The sequence below is a fragment of the Uranotaenia lowii genome, chromosome 2, assembly GCF_029784155.1.
Source record: "Uranotaenia lowii strain MFRU-FL chromosome 2, ASM2978415v1, whole genome shotgun sequence".
In the NCBI taxonomy this organism is placed as follows: domain Eukaryota; kingdom Metazoa; phylum Arthropoda; class Insecta; order Diptera; family Culicidae; genus Uranotaenia; species Uranotaenia lowii.
The window spans coordinates 407,201,667-407,218,019 of record NC_073692.1 but is presented as its reverse complement, the minus strand read 5'-3'; the positions used below and the strand labels follow the sequence as shown (position 1 = coordinate 407,218,019).

Below are 16,353 nucleotides of genomic sequence, written 5' to 3'. Positions count from 1 at the left end.
CTAATACCAGAAGCCTTCAAAGCTGATATGACCACTTTTTGAGAAAAAATAATTTTAAGAGAGAAATTAATAATAATCACACTATTCATTTCATAACAAAAAAAAAAATACAAATTGTGTTGTAAAACCTTTTTTTATTTATTCCTCCCAAAGGGAAATTTTAAGATCAAGTTTTATAAAAACAAGCATTCAAGGTTTTCTGAAAGCCTAAAATTCGATTAAAAAATTTGTCGATGAGTTTTGTTGAAAAATTTTTATTTTTAAATTTTTTTCTTGATTCTTGTTGGGTAATTTTCTGTTTTTTTTTTACAAAATTTGCCCTGATAATGCCCGGATTTCCGATCGTCAATGATGAAATCAAAGCAAAAATAACAAAAATGACAAAAATGACAAAAATGACAAAAATGACAAAAATGACAAAAATGACAAAAATGATAAAAATGACAAAAATGACAAAAATGACAAAAATGACAAAAATGACAAAAATGACAAAAATGACAAAAATGACAAAAATGACAAAAATGACAAAAATGACAAAAATGACAAAAATGACAAAAATGACAAAAATGACAAAAATGACAAAAATGACAAAAATGACAAAAATGACAAAAATGACAAAAATGACAAAAATGACAAAAATGACAAAAATGACAAAAATGACAAAAATGACAAAAATGACAAAAATGACAAAAATGACAAAAATGACAAAAATGACAAAAATGACAAAAATGACAAAAATGACAAAAATGACAAAAATGACAAAAATGACAAAAATGACAAAAATGACAAAAATGACAAAAATGACAAAAATGACAAAAATGACAAAAATGACAAAAATGACAAAAATGACAAAAATGACAAAAATGACAAAAATGACAAAAATGACAAAAACGAAAAAAATGACAAAAATGACAAAAATGACAAAAATGACAAAAATGACAAAAATGACAAAAATGACAAAAATGACAAAAATGACAAAAATGACAAAAATGACAAAAATGACAAAAATGACAAAAATGACAAAAATGACAAAAATGACAAAAATGACAAAAATGATAAAAATGACAAAAATGACAAAAATGACAAAAATGACAAAAATGACAAAAATGACAAAAATGACAAAAATGACAAAAATGACAAAAATGACAAAAATGACAAAAATGACAAAAATGACAAAAATGACAAAAATGACAAAAATGACATAAATGACAAAAATGACAAAAATGACAAAAATGACAACAATGACAAAAATGACAAAAATGACAAAAATGACAAAAATAACAAAAATGACAAAAATGACAAAAATGACAAAAATGACAAAAATGACAAAAATGACAAAAATGACAAAAATGACAAAAATGACAAAAATGACAAAAATGACAAAAATGACAAAAATGACAAAAATGACAAAAATGACAAAAATGACAAAAATGACAAAAATGACAAAAATGACAAAAATGACAAAAATGACAAAAATGACAAAAATGACAAAAATGACAAAAATGACAAAAATGACAAAAATGACAAAAATGACAAAAATGACAAAAATGACAAAAATAACAAAAATGACAAAAATGACAAAAATGACAAAAATGACAAAAATGACAAAAATGACAAAAATGACAAAAATGACAAAAATGACAAAAATGACAAAAATGTCAAAAAATGACAAAAATGACAAAAATGACAAAAATAACAAAAATGACACGGTTTTTGTGATACTTGGGAAAGGTTCATATAATGGCTTGAGACCCCTCGCTAACTCTGTAAGGGGAGAGAAGGTCTCTCAAATAAATGTAATAGATTTTCATAACTCGAGAACTGATCATCATTATTTATTTTTTTTATTTACATAGTATTCCGTCTTACGACATAACTTGACGAACATAATTCCTAAAAAACACTCAGTTCATAGCAACCGTTCTCCAATTTCTCGGGCACCCCACGTTCGCCAGATCACGCTCCACTTGGTCTAACCACCTCGCTCGTTGCGCCCCCGCTCGTCTTGTTCCTACCGGATTCGTAGCGAACACCTGTTTTGCAGGACAGTCGTCCGGCATTCTCGCAACATGTCCTGCCCAGCGTATCCGTCCAGCCTTCACCACCTTCTGGATACTGGGTTCGCCGTAGAGTCGCGCGAGCTCGTGGTTCATCCTTCGCCTCCACACTCCGTTCTCCTGTACGCCGCCAAAGATGGTTCTTAACACTCGTCGCTCGAATACTCCGAGTGTACGCAGGTCCTCCTCGAGCAATATCCATGTCTCGTACCCGTAGAGAACAACCGGTCTAATAAGCGTCATATATAGGTTACACTTCGTGCGAGGGCTAAGTCTTCTCGACCGCAGTTGCTTGTGGAGTCCATAGTAGGCACGACTTCCGCTGATAATTCGCCTCCGGATCTCACGGCTGGTGTCATTGTCTGCGGTCACCAGTGAGCCTAGATAGACAAAGTCTTCGACTATCTCCAGCTCGTCGCCGTCGATCGTGACCTTGTTATTACTGGACAAGCGGGTTCGGTCGGTCTCGGATCCGCAGGCCAGCATGTACTTCGTCTTGGACGTATTAATCATCAATCCAATCCTTCCTGCTTCGCGTTTCAGTTTGCGGTAGATCTCCTCCACCGCCGCAGATGATCTGCCGACTATATCAATGTAATCGGCAAAGCAGATAAGTTGACTGGATCTGTTGAAAATAGTGCCCCGCATTTCGCCCACCGCTCGTCGAATAACACCTTCTAGCGCCACGTTGAACATCATGCAGGATAGACCATCACCTTGTCGAAGCCCCCTGCGCGATTCGAATGAACTCGACAATTCACCCGAAATCCGCACACAGCACTGCGTTCCATCCATCGTCGCCTTGATCAGTCTGATCAGCTTCCCGGAAAAACCGTTCTCGTCCATGATTTTCCATAGCTCGTTACGGTCGATCGTGTCGTATGCGGCTTTGAAGTCGATGAATAGATGGTGCGTAGGGACCTGGTGTTCACGGCATTTTCGGAGGATTTGCCGTAATGTGAATATCTGGTCCGTCGTAGACCGTCCCTCCATGAAGCCGGCCTGATGACTTCCCACGAATCTGTTTGCTTGTGGCGTTAGGCGGCGGAGTAAGATTCGGGACAACACTTTGTAGGCGGCATTGAGGACAGTGATCGCTCGGTAGTTCTCACAGTCCAATTTGTCGCCCTTCTTGTAGATGGGGCATATTACCCCCTCCTTCAACTGATCATGAAATTGGAATCAAATTTGACATGGGAGTGTATTTCGGTACGAGGAATGGATCTATGATTGTTTGATACCCCTCCCTTGTTCCAATGGGGGAATAGGAAGAGGGGAGAGGGTCTCCCATATAATTTTTCTCACAATTCGAGGATTAATCAAGCAAACAGAACCAAATTTGGCATTCGAAGGTATATGGGTAAGAAGAATATTTTTAAGATGGGTTGAGACTCCTCCTCCTTTCCAATGTGAATATAGAAAAGGGAGAGGGACCTCCCATACAATTTTTTTGCTAAATTCGAGAACGAATCAAGCAAATGGAACCAAATTTGACATGGGTGGTTATTTGGGTACGAAAAATGTTTCTATGATTATTTAGGGCTCCAATCTTTTCTATTGGAGGTGGTCTTCAAGGGAGGAGGGGGTCTTCTATATAATTTATTGAATTGTTCGATAACTCATTATGCAAATCAATCCAAATTTCTCATGGGAAGGTATAAGGCTACGAGTCAAGTTTCTACGATGTTTGAAGCCCATCTGTCCTTCTATTGGGGGGATAAAAAGGGGAAGGGGTCTCCCTCTTGTGTATTACTCGTGAATTAATCGAATAAAAAACCAAATTTATTATGGAAGTATATTCGGGTACGAGAAATGTTTTTTTTAGGTTTCGAGATCCTTCCGTCTTTCCAACAACGGGAAGAGGGAATGAAGGATCTTAGGGATGTTATCATAAAATATTTTTGTATCACTCGAAAATTTATTATTTAAATATTATAGCAGGTGGTATTTGTATCGAGGAAGGTGTAACACTTCTTGATTGTTTTCAAGTTAATTATTGAAAAGTGCTGCCAGATGTAATTTTTTTATAATGATTTTTAGACTATTTGTACCATATTTAAACCCTTAGATCTAGAAACTGCTAATAAATAATTAATATTTAAATGTTTATTATAAATATTTATAGAACTTTACCTAATGAAAATCGCAAGTCATGTCCACAACATTCTGAGTTCAATAACCAGTATTCAAAATTATAATTCATAATTGAAAACAGCGTTATGCAAAGTGAACGCCATTTCCCTCACATTCTAAACGAATCAATTATTTCAATTATCTTCAAGGCACAATACAGTACGATGAGAACATTTGCCATTATTGCGATGATCAGAGGAGGGATATCGATTTCCGACAATCTTTTCGCATGTTAGAAGCCTCTGATTTGGGGGCACCACCCATTGTGGCCATTCCATAAATCGGTCAAGAATATAAGGTACTATAGTGTGGAATTATTCACAATCAAACACACATTACTAACCGCTACCGATGAGCCAATTCGATTCCTTGATTGATGTTACGGTCATTTCGCTACAGGTTCTTTCCATCCAGTTGGTTATGGTCGGGAGATGAATAATGAAAAGGAGAAATGCCAGGCCCGCGGCTTGTGTTTTTTTTTCAAACACAAAGCGCCTGAATTGCGTCTTTTTTTCGCAAAAAACAGACTAGTACATGCATAAAGTGTTTATTTATCGACACGACAAAGAATCGGAATGAATATCGCTCATATTTTTGTAAACCTCAAACAAACCCGAGTCTAGGCTATAGCTTTTCGTCTAGTCGTTAGTCTTATCGGATCGCTGGTTGATTGGTTTTGGACGGCCTCACCCATCCGGAACTACAGCGCACGGGAGGCACTTAACGGTTCATATTTTATTAACGGGACTGACAATTATACATCCGGGGTTTATTGGTTATTGCTATGGTCTGATATTCATATTCGTATTTGTATGTACTGCATGATTCCAACCACACATGCCTGGTCTCATAATCCCATATGTCGCTTGTTAACGCCAATCGTGATAGCGCCAGCTTTACGTGACAACACGTGGAAAGAGATCATCTTCTATTGATCATGTTTGCTCATGGGCTGGGCAACCAATTGATTGCTGACACTGTTGACAGTAACGGATAATTGACATGTCAATTTATATGCGCATCAATAGCGTCAGTCAATCGAAAGCATTATTCGAAATGAAAATCTTAAACAATACTATGCTTTAGTTTGAATATTATAACTTAAGTTATACCGAGTTTTTAGTTTTTAAATTTTTACAAAGACATTCAGTATTTATTTTATTGGATTCAATTTTCTTGGAAGGCATCAATGCGTCGGCGCTGGAACTTAAAGTGAGTAGTTCCCCTCACGACTTGGAGACAAAAAACACTTTTTTCCTACAGTAACTGAATTCTTTGTAAGCGGAAACTTGTAAAATACTATGATCTCTTATTTATGACTAATTCGTTATTAGCGCTTAACATGATATCCAAGTGATATGTCAAAAGCTGTACAGGCTAGAAAATCGTAGCACGGCGATTGACGATCGGCTTCGAACTTCTGAGTTTTTTTTCTCTATACAAAAATGTAACACTGACTGACACTCCCACTCAGGTATGGACTTAGTTCACTGAATGAGGGCCAGTTTCAAAGAAAGTCTAGTAATTTGAGACAGAAATGCCCTAGGTTAGTTCGTAAAAAGTAGAAAGTTCTTAACTTTACGCTTTTGGTGACTTGGTTCTACTTCAAATCTTAATGTCAATCTAATACTTCATGCTTTGGGGTTTGTTTTTCTTTTTTGGATTTCAGGATTCAGGTTGTTTCTTTCTCAATTTTCCTGAGCAAAATACAATTGGGACTGGGATGCAAACTCATATCAATTTTGACATTTGACTTCCTTTCATAAAGTAACAAATTTGCTAAACAAAATTGTATTCTTAATTTTTTTTCTACAAAGTCACACTTATAAAAAACTAGCTGGCTGAACTCGTTCAAATTCCTTGTCGCTTTCAACTTTTTATATGTGATGAATAATTTGTGTTTGAACGACAATTGCAAAGCATTTTCAGGATGCATTTTCGGATTATTGCATACATATTGATCATTTAATATAGACGATCCTTTTTCCTGTCGTTCGATACTAAATTTGAAATCAGAATTCGATTGCTTGTTCCAAAAAACTCCCGTATATGAATCATGAATATGGTAAACTCTTTTTCATGTCGTTTGATAAAAATTGTGAAATCAGGAATCAATTTCGATTCGTTGCAACACGGACGACCACTTTTTCCGACCCCTTACAAAAGTCTAATACGTGGAATCGATAGTTATGGCCTTGAAACCTCCAATGGTACTACACCAATATCGCTAAAGCGATATTTGTTTTATATAGACGACCCCCTTCAAAAGGGGTCACCGTAGAATCTGAACACATTTTTCATCATTCCTGTTCCCTTGTTGTTACTGTTGGTATTTGTATACTAAAGTTATGATCAATTAGTACCCGGGCACTTTATTTCGGTGATAACAACGTTACTAGTAAAAATAATTTTGCGCAATCGCCTTGGAAATTCTTCATTAACGACTTGAAAAATCATGAACTGTAATTTTTTTCTAAATTTTGTTTTTGGCCCAAATGGTTAAGAAGTACAAAAAAGCCACTGAAAGAGGCTCACGAAGTTCAAACCAAACATCGGAGTGGAACCCTTGATCTCAACTATTGTAAAAAAGTCTATGGTTATTGAGAATAACCGAATACAAACCCCTTAAATATGTAGTAAATCTTTTTCCGGCAAGCCAAAACTGTTTCCTGACTAGTAGAGACAGCAAGTCAATAACTCTTCGAGATGCTTACTCATAAAAAGGTTCCAACCAGATTCCAATTGGTTTTTTCAGGTAAATTTGTGTAAAATATCATGATTTTGCAAAGGTTTTGCATCTGTGGTAAAAATAATAGATTTATTTATGACTGGAAAAATTGTGCAAAGATAAGAAAGAGATTTTATGATAAAGGTAGAGTATTGTTTGTAATCAACGATAAAACATTTTTTTATATTTTTAAATAAAATATCATATTAACACCTTCATTTCCTCCATAGAAAGTTTTTCGATCAAATGAATAGTTTTTAAAATACACATGTTTGTGACTGCCCGGATACTTAATGATCATAGCCTCAACAGCCAATTGAAGGAGAAAGGAGTCTCAAATGAGCATAAAACATTTTCTCGTACCAATTCCCAAATGCCCTCGCATGCCAAATTTGGTTCCATTAGCTTCATTAGTTCTCGAGTTTAGGCTAGGGAACGGTAGACAATGTGCAACTCCAGACCCCATACACCCAACCTTCAAGTAGTGGTCATATCACCTCTTGTCTGCAACTCCGATTCTCTACCTCCCCGTGGTGCTAGCTGGGGTGCGAACAACCTTAGCGGAGATCGGGTACCCAACCCCGGTGGATGCTTTGGTCGCATGCAGACTGAGATAAGGGGCTTCGTACGCGTCTGTTCTCCATGTCAGGGGCGGCGTGCGGAGTGAAACAACGTCCTGGTAGTGTTCGGGACCCAAAACAGCAACATCACGACGGTCCTTCTGCGAGATAGTGGGGTTAGCTGCGGGCCTTGCGAGCCCGTGACTACAAAAACATAAGCAACGAACAACGAACAACAAATTTCGGATGGAAATCGGCAAAGACCCACGCGACGAAAAGGGACTAGCGATTGGAAACTTGGAACATGGAACTGCCGATCTCTAAATTTTGTGAGCAGTAACCAGGTGCTCTCTATCGAATTGAAGAGCCGCAAATTCGACATCGTAGCGCTGCAGGAGGTATGCTGGAAGGGCTCCACGGTACGAACGTACCCAGATGGTCGTGCCATCTACCAGAGCTGCGGCAACACACACGAGCTTGGAACAGCTTTTATAGTGATGGGAAAGATGCAAAAGCGCATGATCGGGTGGTGGCCGATCAACTCACGAATGTGCCGGTTGAGAATACGTTTCTTCAGAATCAGCATCATCAACGTGCACAGCCCTCACCACGGAAGTACCGGTGACGACAAATACGAATTTTACGCGCAGCTGGAGCGTGAATACGACCGTTGCCCAAAACATGATATCAAGATCGTCATCGGGGATTTTAATGCTTAGGTCGGCCAGGAGGAGGAATTTAAACCGACAATTGGAAGGTTCAGTGCGCACCAGCTGACCAACGAAAACGGCCTCAGATTTATTGATTTCGCCGCCTCCAAACGAATAGCGGCACGTAGTATCTTTTTCCAGCACCGCCTCCCACACAAGTACACCTGGAGATCACCGTACCAAACGCAATTACAGATCGACCACGTTTTGATTGACAGCCGGCACTTCTCGGACATCATCGACGTCAGATCCTGTCGAGGCGCCAACATCGAGTCAGATCACTATCTGGTGATGGTGAAGATGCGCCCAAAACTCTCCGTAGTGAACAACACACGAAACCGGCGCCCGCCTCTGTCAAATATCGCACGACTGAAGCAACCTGAGGTCGCGGCAGACTACGCACAATCGGTCGATCAGCGCTGCCGGCAGAGGGCGAGCTTGACGAAGCCCCTCTCGAGGACTGTTGGGATACCATCAAGACAGCCATCAACATTGCTGCGGAGAACGTCATCGGTTATGTGGAAGAGCGAACTCGACGGAACGACTGGTTCGACGAGGAGTGTAGGAGGGTGATGGACGAAGAGAATGCCGAGCGGGCGGCAGTAGTGCAAAGAGGCACCCGTCGAAATGTGGAAAATCACCGACAATGGAAGAGGCAGCGTGTCCGAATTTTCCAGGAGAAAAAGCGCCGCCTAGAGGAGGAGGAGCTCGAGGAGCTGGAGCAACTGCATCGTTCCCAAGAAACACGAAAGTTCTATCAGAAACTCAACGCATCCCGCAAAGGCTTCGTGCCGCAAGCCGAAATGTGCCGGGATAAGGACGGGGGCATCCTGACGGACAATCGTTAGGTGATCACAAGGTGGAAGCAGCACTTCGATGAACACCTGAACGGCGCACATGCAGGATATCAAGACGGTGGGGGAAGGTACATTGCCGGCGTAGCCAACGACGAAAGGGAGCCACTCTCACTACCGGAGGAGTGGAAGGAGGGGGTAATATGCCCCATCTACAAGAAGGGCGACAAATTGGACTGTGAGAACTACTGCGCGATCACTGTCCTCAATGCCGCCTACAAAGTGTTGTCCAGAATCCTACTCCGCCGCCTAACGCCACAAGCAAACAGATTCGTGAGAAGTTATCAGCAGGCTTCCGAGAAGTACTGGCGAACGACAGTATTCTTGCGAACGTCGCACATGCACCTCGATGAAAGCTTCCCGAATATTTCTTCCGCGACAGTTTTAAAAGGAGCGGTCGTGCGATGTACAGCGATGCCTTGTTTTACCTCATGCGAGAGTTTGTTCGTGGGTATGAAAGTTTTTTAAGCTTCGTGACAGTTTTGGGAATATCTTCGTGACAGTTTTCAATGCGTTGAATTTCGCATGACAGTACTACTTACTCCGTCCGACTGTAGCCGAGATTCGCTCGGGCCGAGTTAATTTCGAACGAACATGAATTTTCCTTTTGGTGCGGTGCTGCGGGTGGTGATCACCCCAATCACCCTCCCCTTCCCTTTTCGCCTAACCTGCACTGGCACCACACGTCGCGTTACGCGCCGATCGTATGCTGCTGCTCGGTGCGAATAGATGGCTCGTTCGATCTATTCGAACCGAGCAGCAGCGCATACGATCGGGCATGGGTACGGTATGGGCACGACAGTCACTCGTGACAGTCCTGTCAAAAACTGTCACGCCCTGCAGCCGACAGTTAGGATGAAATTATTTTCGAAACAGGAGGCATGAAGGGATGAAAACCGAACTGCCGGTTGGGTTCGCTACAGCTTAAAGCACAACATTTTCGGTAACGTATGCTTTGAGCCGATTGTTCAGATACAGCCTGGGTTCTCGCACGTGTGCGATGTAGCCAAAGCGTTTCGATTCGTTACCGACGAGACAGCAGCGAACCGAGTGCTAAGGAAAACCGAGACAGTTTGTTTGGCAAGAAAAAGGCTGTCATAGCAAAGCTGTACTTTGAACGATGGACCAAATATTCACATTACGGCAAATCCTCCAAAAATGCTGGGAATACCAAGTCCCTACGCACCAACTATTCATCGACTTCAAAGCCGCATACGACACGATCGACCGTAACGAGCTATGGAAAATCATGGACGAGAACGGCTTTTCTGGGAAGCTGATCAGACTGATCAAGGCGACGATGGATGGAACGCAGTGCTGTGTGCGGATTTCGGGTGAACTGTCGAATTCATTCGAATCGCGCAGGGGACTTCGACAAAGTGATGGTCTATCCTACATGATGTTCAACGTGGCGCTTGAAGGTGTTATTCTACGAACGGTGGGCGAAATGCGCGGCACGATTTTCAACAGATCCAGTCAACTTTTTTTTTTTTACTAAACTATTCTTTATTAGGCCTTTTACTTTTTTTAAGTTTAAATGTGCCGTGGGTCATATTTAGATTTACGTCTAAGGGGGGGTTGGAAGGGATTAACGGGAGGATTAGAGGGGATTTGGATAGAAGGGGATCTTAAATTACTAGATTTCTGCACAAGAGGAGTCAATTTTCCACTTTCCTGTGGTAAGTCTTCAATTTCATCTTCCGTTGCTGGCGTAGACGATTGACATGTCAATTTTTTGCTGGGTGGCGATGCGGTCAAGTTTTCAACTGGAGCTATTTTCTCTGTCGGGTGGTGTGTTCGTTTTTGGTTTGCCTGGGGTTCGCTTAGTGTATTCGGTGTGTCTTTTTTTGGCTGTTGTTTTTTCTTTTCTTGGTTGTATTTTCGATGTGAGATTTAACTACTGCTGCATAGCTTATGCTACTCGTAGTATCTGCAATTTTGCGAGCGGCCGCCAGTGGAACATTCTGTTCGGTTTTTATCTTCAACACTGTTGTTTCGTAAGTGTACACGGAACAATTGCGGTCAAGCGGTGAGTGATCTGCTTTACAGTTCTTGCAATGTTTAACCTTAGACGAACAAAGCTCACTGCCGTGGTTCCCGGAGCAAACAATGCATGCTTTTTCGTTCACACATCTATTTTTCGGGTGACCATATTGAAGGCAATGTCGGCATAGAAGTGGCTGAGGATAGTAGTGGCGTGTTCGCAAACGAATGAAGCTGAAATTCATGTATTCCAGCACTACTGTCGAGTTTATCGTGAGGACTAATGTCGAAGTTCCAACTATTCCTGAGGGGTTTTTTTTTTAGTAATTCGGCGGGCTGCTATTATTTTTTGCGGCGAAAGTTCTTTAAGCAGCTCGTCGTCAGTCATACCTTCGACCTCACTGCAAATTACAACAAATTTTCGATAGTTGAGATCTGGATGGTGTCCGATTCCTATAGCCGTGCCATCATTAAGTGCCTCAAGGCCAATCAATTTCTTTGCTTGCTCTTCGCTTCGGATTTTTAGTACGTACCTCTTCTTAGTTTTCTCGAAGTAGCCATTTTCAATTTTGCCAACGTGTTGCTCTATTGATCTACCAATTACAAAGGTGTTAAAACCACTGGGCACAGAGGTGAAAATCCCTTCAGCTGGCCTCTCTGGACGGACGTAAGTGACAGCGGCTGGAAAAAAACGCGAAGACTTTTTTTTCGTTTGCGATCGGAAGAGAAAGCTAGAGAAAAGTTGTCGAAAAGTTAAAAGTTAATTTCTATATTCCCGAAAACTATTCGATCAGGTCAGATAAGGTAGCAGCAACTCACGCGTCCGGGCACATTTATTGTAGAAGCCGAAACTAAAACTTTTGAGCTGAATCAAACGAGCAGCTACATAAGGCGTTTCACTTTCCCAAACATTTCTCAAAAGTTTTATTGGTACATAACCTCACTTTGAGATGGGAAGCTGCAGCATATGTGCCGAACCGGACAACGAGGAAATGGTTGCCTGCGACGATTGTGGGGCATGGTTCCATTTCGTTTGCGTGAGCGAATCACCCGGTGTGGAACACCGTGAGTTCCGATGCTCGGAATGCGCCGCTAAGAGGGAGACAAAGGGGAAAAAGTCTGGCAAGAAATCCACTGCCGGAACTTATCCGAAACCCTTACCTCTTCAGGCGAATCCCGGCAATCAAGCGCCCACCGGAAGCAAAAATTCACCATCGAATCATAAAATCATCGCCGATCTGGAATACACCCGAGCAAGACAACCAGATGACGGCAAATCGATTGCGTCAAAAAGCAGCAAACGATCCACTTCGCGATTGGAGCTGGAAATGCGTCGGATGGAAGAGGAGTTCGCGATGAAGGAACAGCAGCTTGAGGCGGAAAAGATTCTCAGCGAGAGGCGTATGGAGCTCGAGCAGCGGCTAGCGCAGAAACGCTTCCAACAGGGAAAAAAAACTGCAAGAAAAACGACTGGCGCAGGAAAAAGCGATGTTCGAAAGGCAGCTTGCCGAAGAAATCGATTTCCAACGGAAGCAGCGCGCCCTGCAGGAAAAATTTCAGCGTGACCGCTACCAACTGGCGGTAAAAAAACTAGGAAGTGACGATGGTGCAATTGGTGGAGAGCCGAACGAATTTCTGAACACGAAAGCCGAAAAAAAAGTGAACAATCGCCGCTCATTCACCGCATCGATCCAGAACCGAGGCTGAAAGATCTCAACGAGTTCGAAACCGAAGACCAGGAGGTTCGTGAGTACCTCACGCCCAGGCGAAATCCGGAAGTACCAGCCAAACGAGCGATAAATGATCGACCACCCGCACTGCACCACCAATCAACTCCCATCCAAGAGATGCGCCGCGCGAGCCCTATCCTTCCGTGGCAACCGGGCAATCGTGAATGGCCGCTGTTCTACAGTAGTTATTTACCAACTCAACAGAAGCCTGCGGATTCACTAACGTCGAGAACTTCGTCCGCCTGCAAGAGTGCCTTAAGGGACGCCAGTGGAATCCGTCCGTAGTCGGCTACTCTTGCCAAACTCCGTACCGCAGGTGATCGAAACGCCCCGCATGTTATACGGAAGACCCGAGCAGCTTTTTGGCCTTTGTACAATAATGATGGCCTCGGTCAATCACGGAGTAGCAACCATTAGCGATGTGGAACTTGTTCTACTGAGCCACGTCAGCGGTCGTTGAACTTGAAGTGATTGTTATCGTAGTTTGATTTTTTTTATAAGTATTGTAGGTATGCATTTTTTATAAAAACGTTTGTTACAAACATACCGGATTTTAGTTGAACAGGCAGACGATATTATCAAAGTCTTGGTTTAAACCTTTAAGGAACACGCGTGACGCGATCCGATGACATTTTTCCCTAATTTCTTTTTTTCCCGGGATTTTAAGCCAAAGGGGTTTATTCATCCCGAAAATTTTTCCTTAACCCTCCTTTCCGGAGAAACCTAGTGCTATTTTCAAACGATCCTAAAACCAGCTAGTTTTTACTTTCTCAATCAGAGGCAGCTACATATATTCGCACGCAACGCTGCTTCTGAAGATGAGGAAGCTACAAGCAAAATCAATTGCGGGTGCATCAAGTGCGTGGGATGGCTGTTAGATGTCTTGCGTACTCAAAGAGGTAAAAGGCACTAAGATTGGTACGTCTTGCGTCCTAAATAGTTCACTGGTTTGTCAGATACACTGAATCCACTTTGCTGAAGTTCGGCAAACTACCAACATTTTCGTAAACACTTGCTTTCAAAGTTCTATATAAGCTGAATAAAGGTCCCTTCCAGAAAACATTCTTGTAGCTGTACTCCTCAAGACCTTCGGTATACACTTGAATCAATCATATTTTACGTTAAACTATCTTCTGTTTACTGATGTTAAAATTCTGTAAAATTGTTAATTGCACTTCTGGAAATTTCCAGAAATTTTCTATTTTTCGAATTTAAATATAAGACCCTTAAAGATGAATCAAATGAATTCTCCAATAATTGGTTACAACATATGGAGATTAAAACATAAAAAAGGTACACATTATAAAAAGTCATATTATGCAAAAAAAATCCATCCTGGTTCTAGGGTATCACTGAAAAAGTAGATTTTTGTGTCACTCATGAAGACCTAATAAACCATTAGATTCGATATCGATTGAAATTAGTCATCGCCCCGGAATACCATGCCGGTTCAATTAAAATTGACGAGCTTAGGTAACAATTATCACTTCTCCACAGATAAGAGCAATTCGGGAGTTTTTTGTCCGATTTTCGCAATCCAAAATCCCTTCCCTGAACCAGTATTGTTTCAATGGAATTTCTTAACGAACTTTTCAGGAACGCCGCCGCCACACCGCCTCCAATTTCACGCCATTTTCGGTTATCTTTCGATTTCGGTCAACTGACGGTCGATAAGATTGGTTCTGTCACCTTGAGGTCGTGTTACTTGTTTCTCACGTTACCCTTACCAAGTGGGTAAGTTATGTAATTTCACGCGAGTCCCACATATGTCATAGTAAATCTCGAAGAAGAATTATCACAGCAGCATCACTCATCTCGTAATTAACTTACTTAGAGGGAGAAAACTTCCCGAGATGCCCAATAGGCACTGAAGGCTTCTGTCACAAATTAGCACTGCCCGCGAGCCGAGTTAAGGTTTAGTCACTTGAGTTCACGCTAATCCTGTGCTAGCTATCCACCCGGTGTTCAAATCGCAACTGCCGTGGGTTCTAAACTGTCGCGTGCTGTATATTTTTTAAACCGAGCAAATCTGTCGATAAGAAGAGGTTTCCACCACAGCACCACCTCCACCCATTGCCATTGGTTGGCGGGAAAAGCTACGACTTCCCCATTCAAACGGAAAAAGCGCGGCCCACTCACGGACACATGTGAAAGAAGACTGTATGTAAGGTGCCTAGTCCAGTATTTATGACTAGATTTCCCTTCCTCGGTCGGAATACAACGGACGAACCCGGACAAACTACACCCAGGACTGCCGTTATTCGGGATGGTATCCCCTCGACTTTTCCGAAAACCATTGGCATCGAGTGCATCAGAGCTACGCTATCTAAAACATTTTTTTCTGATAACCTACTAGCTAGTGCCGTGCTGATTGATAAGATAAATAGGTGGGAACTCACTGGTCGGTCTTCCTGGGGAACTCATTTGCGTAATTTTACTCATAAATAGTGGAGCAGTACCGAGATATTGGTTTATCGTGGAACCTTCGTCCGTTGTCGGTTAGATGGATATGTTTGACTTGTTATACTTCTAGGGTTTTGGGAAAGGTGTGTAAGCAGCGTTTTTATTTGTTTACTGTTCGGAATTTGATGTCTGCCTGGGCCTGGGCTTGTTGATCAAGTGATAAGGGAATAGTTTCCCGCTTGTTGGCAATAACGGATTCCCCCCTTTAGATTGGACGTATGTTTCCGTGTCCAACTCGTTGTACTTGTCGATTTAGATGGGTTTGATACAGGTTTTACCTTTAATCTTTTTTCCATATGGTACAAAAAAGAAGCTGGATTCATAAAATCTCTGTTTTTTTTTAACTTTATTGTGCGTAAAGGTGCGAGATTTTTTCTTTAAATAATTCCTAGATTTATGAATTATATTCCAAATATTTTGATCGATGATTCTATGTTGTTTTCTTTTTTCTGGGATTTTCATCCTCGAGGATGATCCATCCCTTGTCGATGATTCTAAGCTTAACTGATGGTGAATTCAAAAAGTTTGAATTGTCGAAAGAAGTCTATTTTCTAAGAAAATTGAGGCTTGATTTTTTCTCCTGCTATTAGCAGTGTCAATTTGAAACGAATGGATGTGTGACACCTTGCAACTACAGTGAGCGAAACAAGAATAGTACCACTAGGTGTTTTGCTTGTTTAAATATGAATGATTGAAAATCGTTAAAATTTTCTTCTACAATTTGTTTTATATCAAGCATTAGTTTACTTTTTTTAGGATGAAGCGATTGACGTTGAGGACCAAGGGTACGGAATAAGAATAGTACCACATATGTTTTTCTACAAAAATTAAAATTATTTCTTAAAATTTTCTGTGTTGAAGTAAATGTAAAGTTATTCACTTCAACACAGAAAATTTTAAGAAATAATCTTGACCTATTTGAATAGATAACTACATTTTTCGGAGTTTTCTAGTATTCCAAAGGTTTTATAATGGTTTTTAAGAGATTTTCCTCTAGCACGAAAAACTTTAACATTTGTGCTATAAAACTTTATTAACAGTTTACTCTTTCTTCATGAAAATAACGTGACATGATAAAACAAACGTTTTTAGTAAATTTTGTCTGGAAAAAACTGGTTGGAATTCAAAAACTTCG

The 16,353-nt window shown here is 41.0% G+C and overlaps 1 protein-coding gene across 1 annotated transcript in view; it reads right to left on the bottom strand.

The window, feature by feature from the left end:
* LOC129748288 (uncharacterized) overlaps positions 1-14,857 on the bottom strand; it is a 32,519-nt gene extending 17,662 nt beyond the window's left edge. Inside the window, exon 1 of the mRNA XM_055742831.1 lies at positions 14,586-14,857. The gene's annotated coding sequence lies outside the window, so the exon portion shown is untranslated. The remainder of the gene's footprint in view (positions 1-14,585) is intronic.
* Positions 14,858-16,353: the final 1,496 nt, after the last annotated feature.